This window comes from Gracilinanus agilis, chromosome 2 (assembly GCF_016433145.1).
Source record: "Gracilinanus agilis isolate LMUSP501 chromosome 2, AgileGrace, whole genome shotgun sequence".
NCBI classification, from domain to species: Eukaryota; Metazoa; Chordata; class Mammalia; order Didelphimorphia; family Didelphidae; genus Gracilinanus; species Gracilinanus agilis.
In genome coordinates, this window is record NC_058131.1 from 208,901,776 (window position 1) to 208,913,019 (window position 11,244).

An 11,244-nucleotide genomic window follows, 5' to 3' on the forward strand; every position below is an offset into this window, starting at 1 on the left:
TGCAAGTGGTGGGGCCCACAACCAAGTGCGAGTTCCCAGAAGACATTTACCTTGAGAAAGATTTTTGATGGTGCAGAGTTCAAGGTAAAATAGAAATGAAAATTCAGTAGTCTCACAAAATCTTCCATATTTTAGTGTTTTAAGAATTCACTTCATGGGACAGTAGTATAATAGTTTTTTAATTATCACTTTAGGTTTAAGTGTTCATTGGCATGCACATTTGATTCTTTCATATTTTAAGTAATTGATTTGAGTGAAGGAAATAAATAGCTGCCCTCCACCAGATCTGTACTGGACATTGCATAGTTTTTTAGTCCCTATTGGTAAGAACCTAAAATGAGTCAAATCTAAACTGTAAGTCATTTTCTCCAGAGCTCCAGGTTGGGAGTATAAAGAGTCAGATCATTCAATAAAAAACAAAATAACTATAATGGTTAGGGACCAGGAGTTTCCACCAGAATGGAACTTGAGCCATACATTTTATCTGGAGTGGAAGAAGTCCTTTAATGGAAGATGGCTATTACTATTGTCTCCTTGGGCCCAGAAATTGGTTTAATTTTTTTTATATTTTCAGTTACAATACCAGAAACAAGTCTCTATTAACTCTATAAATTCTATGAACTCCACTTTTCTTATGTGTAAATGATTATAGTGCCAGAGTTTTTGTAAGGAATACACTTTAAGTTCTGTAAAGTAATACAGAAAAAATAAATTATGATTATCTTTATCATTTCATATTTATAAGTCCTTCTACACAAGTAGATTATAAGCTCTAAACATTGCAGTGCCCAATTTTAATTTCATAAAACTGACTAAAATATCACTCCCTGCTCAATTTTCTTCCCTCCATAAAACTTCCCAGATTGAAGATCACATCAAAATATGGAAAACATACAAAAATATATGGGATAAAATCACAAGTATTTATGAAGCACCTACTATATATCAGGCACTGTGGTAAACATTGAGGATAAATAAAGACACTCATCCCAAACATACACACACACACAAAAAAACAAACCATCTGTATATGCACATCAGTCACTGTATTCCAAGATCTCCAATCTAGTGGCAGAAACAACATGGAAACAGTTAGGTATAAATATAGAGAAAATAAGTTAAGCATAATCAAGAGATTGTATTTATTTGTAATAAGAAGAATTGATAACTATTTCATAGAAAAGGTGAGATTTTAGGTGAGTTCTGAAGGAAGTCATGAAAGTGAAGAAGGAAAGAAATATGAGAGAGAGAGAGAGAGAGAGAGAGAGAGAGAGAGAGAGAGAGAGAGAGAGAGAGAGATCTTCTAGTTATGGAAGAAAAAACTGTTGAAAATACATAGAATGTCTAGTGTTGGGATATGAACTGTCATATGAGAGAAATAGAAAGGAAACCAATGTTCCTAGATTACAGAGTCTGTAGAGGGGGGAAAAGTTTTAAAAGACTGACTTTGGAGAAAGGGCCAACTTTATGGAAGGTGTTGAATGCTAGAGGGTTGTATATTTGATCCTGGAGTTGAAAGAGAATGGAGAGACAGAGAAACAGGTAGATTGATATACTGAACCTGTTGAAGGAAGGAAGGAAGGAAGGAAGGAAGGAAGCAAGCAAGCAAGCAAGCAAGCAATGGAGAGAGAGAGGGAGGGAGGGAAGGAGGGAGGAAGATAACCCTTGCTCTTTTAAGCTTATATGCTAATATAAGGGAAAAAACAAGAGCTACAATATACTGATACAGGATACCCACATTGGGCATGGGGGCTATTGCAACACAAAAGATAGTATTGAAGAATGTGGAAGAGATCTTTGTTAAGTCTTAAAACTTTCTTTTTTTACTCTAAAAATCAACACCAAAAATAGGAATTTCAAAAAAATAGTTAATTATAAAATGACCAATCGTATTGTAAGTAAATGGGAAGAAAGAAAAAAAATCAAGGTTCAGGGTCCTCAATCAAGTTTTGTGGAATACACTGGATGGGAAGATCTCTGGTGACTATGGATGGGGTCCAGAAAAAGCTACTAATGCTTGACATCATCAAAGCGGGCAACCAGAATGAATGCCCCTTGCAGAATGGGAATCCACAAAGGTTACAAACCCAAAAGTGATGTAAGGCCCAGCAGAAAGAACTATCACTGACAGTGTAATAATCCATAATACCACCAAAATCATAAGACCTGCACCAGAGTGAGGATCATGCCTGAGAAAATAAAGCATCATATATAAAACAGATATTATGAGGATAGAATCAATCAACAGCACCTATAACTGATTAAATGGGGGAGGGATAAAGAGAGAGTCAAAAGTCACAGATGACACCAAGTTGTGAGCTTTGGAGACTGGGAGGTGGCAGTGTCTTTAATAGTAAAAGAGAAATAGAAAAAAAACATTCCTAAAAAGCAACTTGATATCCCTGAATGCTTCTTTTAAGAAGGAAGAAAAAATGAAAATTAATTAATTGAATTTGAAAGTAGAGAATCTAAGATATAAACTTACTAGGGCTCCAAAAGGAAAAACCTATCAGTAAGTTATCAGTATCATAGGTGAAAATGATAAAAACTGAAAGAAAAAGAACAATTGAAGTAACATAAAAAAGATTTTTAACCAAGTAATACCGAAAAACCTATACATCTTTAATTAAAAATTAGAGCTAGCAAAATGGAATTATTAAATTCAGAAAGGTGAAAAGAGATCATATTAAATAAATGGCATAAATAAAAAGATCAGAAACAACAGTTCTCGAAAGAACTGCAAACTATTAATATCCATATAAAATTTTGCTCCCAATCACTAATGATAAGCAAGTGCAAATGAAACCAACTCCATGATTCTACCTAATCCCCAGCAAATTGGAAAAAATGACAAAAGACAATAGTTGATGTTTGAAGGCTTTTAGAAATGTGAACATGTGAATATAGTGTTAGTGCAGCTATGAGTTGGTTTAACCATTCTGGAAAGCAATTTCAAATTATGATAAGAAAGTCATTAAAATTTCTGTGTCCTTTGTTCCAGAGATACCACCACTAGGCATGCATCTGACAAAGACCAATAATAAAAAGAAAGCCCTGTATCCACTAGAGTATTCATAGCAATATATCCTGTGATAGTAAAGACTTGGAAATAAAGTGAATATTCATTCACTTTGAATTGAAATTGGCAATATGAGTTACATGAATATAATGGAATAACAACATTGTTGGAAATGATTGATAGAATGAATATATATATATAGGAAGATTTAGATGAATTGATATAAAGTGAAATAAGAAGAATCAGAATAGATGGAACAAACAAAAATAAAATAAAACTGATTTTTCTGAAAATACAATGTCAAAGCTTGATTCCAAAGAAGAGACATTTTAAAGGCAGTCTTCCCTTCTACTCAGTTTCAATTCAAAGGTGAAAGACTATAGATATGGAACATTGGATAAAAGGTTAAACATTTTATGTCCCAGGGAGATTTTTGCAATTTTTTGTTTGTTTGTTTGTTTTCTAATTTGGTCATCACTCCAGAACTTGAGAGCAAGAATAGAAGGAAGATATCTGGTACTTTGTCAGAGAGCATTTCAGGAAGAAAAAAACTCAAAGATCTTGAATATAAACACATAAATAACAGTTAAACATTAAAAACCAAAGGAAAAATAGCCTCTAGATCTAATAAACAAGATCAGCAGTTATGAATGCTTAAACAAAGAAAATGATTCAACATTTGATGAAACACAGGACTCTATGCAATTATAGAATATGTAACCACAACATGCTTTTCCTATGTGGCTTAAAAGAGAAATGAGAATTATGGCAACAAAATTTATGATCCACACAACAAAAATATATTGTTTGAATAGAATAACCTGAACCTGCAACTGGAAAGACTTACCAAAGAATTTAAAAGGTGAACATCTGATTATAAATACAAAAACACAGAAGTTAAGGATGATCATCAGGAGAAACAAAAACAAAAAATATGTTATTTCTCTAAGCAAAATGCATTGATCTCAAAGACAGGATGCATAGAGTCAATGTAAGGATGATAGGATCTCCCAGAACATGACAAATTAAAACACTGAATACCATAATTCAAGAAATTAATACAGCAAAACTGCCCAAAACTTCTGAATATGGAATATGAAATATAATACAAATTAAATGAATTCATAAATCATTTTAAAAACAAAAACAACACTATAAACTCCAAGACATATTTTAGTTAATTTTAGCAATTCAATTCAGAAACAAAAAAGTTCTGATGGATCAAGAGATTTTCAAATACAAAAAAAAATTCAAACAAATAAAACTATTCTTCAGAATTCGCTATTCATCAGAAAATACAAGAAAGAATGGAATAATTGTTTTAAAAAGCAGTGGAGCTCAGGATACAGCCCAAGATGACCTACCCTTCAAACCAGAGCTTAAACACAAATTAAAAAGGATGAACATTCTATGATAAAAAAGACACTTAAATTATTCCTAAAAAGAAAATCAAACCTAAAGATATTATTTTCTAAACACAGCAGACAACAGAAATGAAGGAGAAATGAATAAATGTAGCACCCAAGATCAGCAATGGCAACAGAGTGACAGCAGAGACCAATAAGAAACTTCATTCTGAATATTACAGAAAGACAGGAGTGAAGATAGCCTAAGCATTTTAAACACAACCTCATAGGACCACACCTAAAGCTAAATAAAAGTTTTATCTGAGGGAGGTGGTGGAAAAGAGACTTCATTACAAAATTGGAAGGGATCCAAAAAAAGGAAAGGGATTTGGAGATAGCAGGGAGTGTGTGATGTGCCTAGGTCAAATCAAGGGTCACTAATGATGGGAAGTGACTTTCATGGGCTCTCAGATGTCACTCTGTTTAGGGGTGAGGCATAATGGAAAAGGGGAATCAGCAGGGCAAACTCAGCCCAGTGATGGTAAAAATTGTTTAGAGGGGAGAGCCCAGAACAGGCAAGTAAAGTAGCTAAGTTTTTCTTTCATGAGCAATGTATTAAACAGATAGGGGCTAGATAAGTATGGGAGCTATGAACCACAGAATGAGTGTCTCAAGTAGACAAAAAAGAGAGAGAGAGAGAGAGAGAGAGAGAGAGAGAGAGAGAGAGAGAGAGAGAGAGAGAGAGAGAGAGCACAGATAATGAAAAGAGTGAGACAGATCCTGTCTATAAAGGGGTGAAAAAATACCATTTTAAAAATTAATGAACTGGACATGTTGAAGGGGAAGTGAGGAAAGGGAATCTACCTCACTAAGAAAAAAAGAGGAGAATTAAATAACCAGGAAAAAGGAGGAAATAAAGATCAACTAATAAGCAAAATCCCCAAAGAGAAATAGAAACTAATGGGAGGAGGGGATTGAAGGTAAAAAGGAAGAAAGTCTTTGGAAACAGGATCATTTTAAAAAGAATTATCTAAAATAGCTTGAATTTGTACTGTGTTTACAGTTGATGAGAGGAAAAATTATAACTTGAAAGAATTTTAGAAATTACTATGGAGAAACTATAAACATCTCATAACTTTTAATGAGAATTCCAAAAAATGAAAAAGTGACAGATTAAATAAGAAAACAAAGCAGTCCAGTAAGAAAGCTATTTTTTTAAAAAGATATTACCAAAAGAAAACTGAGGAAATGGAAAAAAAATATGATTCTTTGTCAATTGAATCTAAAAAAGTAGAAGTTACAATCATGATAGCTGAGAAAGCAAAAACAAATATCAAAATAATAAAATTAAAAGGATAAACAAAGAAACTAGATAATGGTGAAAGGAACCATCAATATAATTAATCATATTAAAAACCCAAACATCAAAAACAAAGCATAAAATTATTTAATGCTAATTACTCTACAAAATATAGGTTATGGGGCATTTCATTTATTAATTTATTTTTTTAAAGAATTTTTCTTTTTTAGAAAAGTTATCATGGTTACATGATTCATGTTCTTACTTTCCCCTTCACCCCCTGGCCTCTTTGCTCCCCCATAGCCAATGCACATTTCCCCTGGTTTTAACATGTGTCATCTATCAAAACTTATTTCCAAATTGTTGATAGTTGCGTTGGTGTGGTAGTTTCGAGTCGATATCCCCAATCATGTCCACCTTGTGTTCAAGCAGTTGCTTTTCTTCTGTGTTTCCTCTCCTGTAGTTCTTCCTCTGAATGTGGGCAGTGTTCTTTTCCATCAGTCCCTCAGAATTGTCCTGGGTCATTGCATTGCTGCTGGTACAAAAGTCCATTACATTCTATTTTACCACAGTGGATTGGTCTCTGTGTACAATGTTCTGGTTCTGCTCCTTTAATTAATATAACATTTCTACATAATAATAACAAAATCAAAATGTCAAAAAAGAAAACTCATTCTAAATAACTAAACGTACATAAACTATCTGGAGATCAACCTACCAAAATATAAACGGCATGAACACATTCTGTTATGAAGTGCTCCTTAAGGTAATAAAGAACAACTTAAATGACTAAAGGGATAGCTCAGTGCTCATGGCTAGACCATGCAAATATAATAAATATGTCACTGCTACTAGTGTTTACACTCTTAATGATAACAATCAAATTACCAAATATACCAACCAGATTTATTTTATAAAACTTGATAAGATAATAAAATTCATTTGGAAAAACAGAAGATCTAAAATATCATGTTAAATTATACAAAGTAATAGAGATGAAAAAAGAATAGCATTTCCAGGACTAAAACTATATAATAAAGCTTCATTTATCAAAACTATCTCATATTGGTTAAAGAATAGCAAAGCAGATAAAATAAAGGTAGAATCAGAAATAATAGAACTCAATAATCCAGTGTTTGACATAGTGGAAAACATTAAAAAAAAAGATTCAAGAAAAAAATTTACACAATAACTATTATACTGTAAATGGAAATAATGACCACATGCACATACAAAACAACTTAAAATCTTAAAGATGTAGCATGACTAATGATGAGATATGACAGGACATCCCAAATAGCCTCTTTATAAATGGAAGTAAGAAATGCAACCTTATTATAATTATAAATATTTTCAAACTTTTCCAATCGATTATCCTGATTTTTTTTTCTTTAAAATTTGCTAATTGCTATATAGAACAGCCCTCTTGGAAGGAGAGATGAATATAGTGATAACAATGATGATGTAAACCAAAAAAGAAAGAAAAATAGATTTAAATAAAAATATTATTTGAAAAAAGAATGAGGGGAAGGTGAGAGGAATCAAGGATACATGTATGTTGGAAGGAGTTAAAGAGAAAATAGTCAAGGAGAAAATAGTGAATTTATAAAAAAGGGCTGGGAGAAACTAGAAATACACTAGCAAATCAGAGCAGTAGAGCACCAAGGAGACCATTTCAGAGATGAGAGAATTAAAACTCCAAAGCATCTGGTCAGGGTGCAAAGGCAAAAAGTGAGGTAAAATGATGTTTCTGAGAAGTGGGTAAAATGATAACAATAGCATTAACTAAACAGAAAACTACACCATTTTTTAAGTTCAAAAGAGGACATGAAAACAAATGACATTTTTGTTATGATTCTATTCAACTAAATATATATGCCTTAAAAAACTATAAATAGGAATTTGTAGTTTCATGTATGCATGCTTTTTTCTTATCTCTGTTTGGTTATGTGTTTTTGTTGATGCTTTTTAAAATTACATTTTATTTTATTTTCATAGAGATCTGCCTTCAAAAATATGGAACACTTCATGAATTTGTGTGTCATCCTTGCATGGGGGCCTGCTGATCTTCTCTCTACCATTCCAATTTTAGTATATGTACTGCCACTGTGAGCACTTGTGTTGATGGTTACTAAATTCAGAATATTTTAAGAGAACAAATAGAAACAGAGCTTTCTAAACTATGCTTAATTCTTCATGCATGAAAACCATCCAGGAATTTCTCAGTCATGTAAAGTCATTTAGGCCTTTAAAGTCTAAAAGAGGAAAATAGAACCCAAGAGACTGAATGATGAGTGAATCCTGCCACCACAACCATACCCCTTCCTCATGCATGCTCTTTCTCTCTTCCTGGAATAATTGTGAACTCAGCATAACTGGTTGAAACTGGACAAAATTTAGCAATGGATCAGAGCACAGTGCTAAAAAGAATATACTATAATGACCTACAAAGTAACTATCCATCTTTATGGACATAGATTGTACGCTTTATGACAATCACTTTGAAAATATCTTGGCCACAATGTGGAACAAAAAAGAAACTTTCCTCCACTGTAGGCCTCCATCATGCACCTGGAAAAACAAAATTAAGAACTTTGTATTTATTGAAAAGCTCATATTGATATCATGGCTGAGGTGTACCACCCTATGGAAAACTTATGAAACATAAGGATCTGGTTAAGATTCTTATAGAATGGGCAAGTAGTTACATATAGGTTGTGATTTGTGTTGTTGGATGGATGGTCTGCATAAATGAGATTGCAGATAAATTAGAAGACAAATATATTTTAGTTTAAAATTTTCATTAATGAAGTCAATTTTTTGGAGATGACTTTTTATTTTAAGCAATTTTTATTTTTTAGAAAAGTTATCATGGTTACCTGATTCATGTTCTTACTTCCCCCTTCACCCTCCGACCTCCCCCCACCACCACAGCCAACGCACATTTCCCCTGGTTGTAACATGTGTCATCTATCAAGACATTTCCAAATTGTTGATAGTTGCTTTGGTGTGGTAGTTTCGAGTCGATATCCCCAATCATGTCCATCTAAACCCATGTGTTCAAGCAGATGTTTTTCTTCTATGTTTCCTCTCCTGTAGTTCTTCCTCTGAATGTGGGTAGCATTCTTTTCCATAAGTCCCTCAGAATTGTCCTGGGTCATTGCATTGCTGCTAGTACAGAAGTCCATTACATTCTATTTTACCACAGTGTATTGGTCTCTGTGTACAATGTTCTTTTGGCTCTGCTCCTTTCACTCTGCATCAATACCTGGAGGTCTTTCCAGTTCACATGGAATTACTCCAGTTTATTATTCCTTTGAGCACAATAATATGCCATCACCAACATATATCATAGTTTGTTCAACCATTCCCCATTTGAAGGGCATACCCTCATTTTCCAATTTTTTGCCACCACAAAAATCATGGCTATAAATATTTTCATACAAGTCTGTTTATCTATGATCTCTTTGGGGTACAGACCCAACAATGGCATGGCTGGATCAAAGGGAAGGCATTCTTTATAGCCCTTTGAGCGTAGTTCCAAATTGCCAGCCAGAATGGTTGGATCAGTTCACAACTCCACCAGCAATGCATTAATGTCCCAATTTGGCCACATCCCCTCCAGCATTCATTACTCTCCCCTACTATCATTTTAGCCAATCTGCCAGGTGTTAGGTGATACCTCAGCATTGTTTTGATTTGCATTTCTCTAATTATTAGAGTTAGAGCACTTTCTCATGTGCTTATTGATAGCCTTGATTTCTTTATCTGAAAATTGCCTATTCATGTCCCTTGCCCATTTATCAATTGGGGAATGGCTTGATTTTTTCATACAATTGATTTAACTCTTTGTATATTTGAGTAATTAGACCCCTGTCAGAGTTTTTGTTATAAAGATTTTCCCCCAATTTGTTGTTTCCCTTCTGATTTTGGTTGCATTGTTTTTGTTTGTACAAAAGCTTTTTAATTTAGTATAATCAATCATCCCATTCACATTGAGTTATAATTATCAGTTGTGTATTCCCCAACATTTTGGTATCCTCTCTTAGTTCTACCCCTTCTTTCTTAGGCTATTTCCTTTTAAACCAGTGATTTGTTTTAAAACAGTAATCCTTGTCCCCTCCCTTGATTTACTACCCTTTCTACCCCCTCCCTTGTTATTCTCCTTTTTTTATTTTTAAGGCCTAATGAATTCCCTCTCCCTTCTCCTCCCCTCCCTTTTTTGTCCTCCCCACTCCTCTGCTCCCCTTGGTTTATCTTTTCTGAATTTCTCAGTAGGGTTAGATAGAGTTCTGTATCTCAATAGATATAGCTACTCTTCCCTCTCAGGGTTAATTACACTGAGAGTAAGGTTTAAATATTACCTCTTAATCCTCTCTTCCTCTCTTTCTTATAATAGTGTTCATCCCGTCCCATTGCCATGCCCTCTTTGTGTGTAATAGAATATCCTATTTTTCTTATTCATTCAAGTTTCTCTTGGTGTCCTCTACTATTCACCCCCATCTTTCCCACCCACCCCTTTATCAAATTAGACCATTTAGTACTCCAACCTCTCCCTGTGAATAATTCTTCTAATTACTATAATAGTAGATACTATAATAGTGAATAGAGTTCACTACAGAGAATTACACATAACATTTCTCCATATAGGAATACAAATAATTAGATCTTATTGAAGCCCTTAAAGAGGCAAATTTAAAAATAATAGTTCTCTTTCTTTCTCCTCTGTTTCTTATTTACTTTTTCATGTTTCTCTTGGTTTTTGTGGTTGCATATTGGACTTTCCATTTAGTCCTGGTCTTTTCTGTGCAAATACTTGGAAATCTTCTATCTTGTTGATGGAAGTATATAGTCAGTTTTGATGGGTAGGTGATCCTTGGTTGTAGACCCAATTCTCTTGCCTTTCTGAATATCATATTTCAAGCCTTGGGGTCTTGTAGTGTGGAGGCTGCCAGATCCTGTGTGATCCTGACTGGTGCTCCTTGATATCTGAATTGTCTCTTTGTGGCTTCTTATAATTTTTTTCTTTTACTTGGAAGCTCTTGAATTTGGCTATTATATTCCTGGGGGTTGATTTTCAGGGTCTAGTGTAGAAGGCGATCTATGGATCCTTTCAATGTCTATATTGCCCTCTTGTTGTAGAACTTCAGGGCAGTTTTGCTTAATAATTTCCTTTAGTATGGAGTCCAAATTTCTATTAACTTCTGCTTTTTCAGGAAGAACAATAATGATTCTCAAATTATCTCTTCTAGACCTGTTTTCTTGATCTGTCAATTTCTCAGTGAGATATTTCATGTTTCCTTCTATTTTCTCAGTCTTTTGACTTCGCTTTATTTGTTCTTGTTGTCTTGAGAGATTTTGGGCTTCTATTTGCCCAATTCTTGTCTTTAGATACTGGTTTTCTGCTATATTCTTTTGATTTTCCTTTTTGATTTGGTCTGTCCTGTTTCGAGCTGTTTGATTTTGGTCTCCAATTTGCTAATTAATTCTTTTGATTTGGGGGCATCTTTTCCTAATTGCCCAATTCTAGCCTTTAGAGACTGGTTTTCGGCTATAATCTTTTTGGTTTTCCTTTTGAA

General features: G+C 33.8%; 1 non-coding gene across 1 annotated transcript; it reads right to left on the minus strand.

Moving 5' to 3' along the window:
* Positions 1 to 7,675: 7,675 nt before the first annotated feature.
* LOC123238362 lies at positions 7,676 to 7,781 on the minus strand. Its single transcript, XR_006505559.1, has one exon. It is a non-coding gene; the product is annotated as a U6 spliceosomal RNA (small nuclear RNA).
* Positions 7,782 to 11,244: the final 3,463 nt, after the last annotated feature.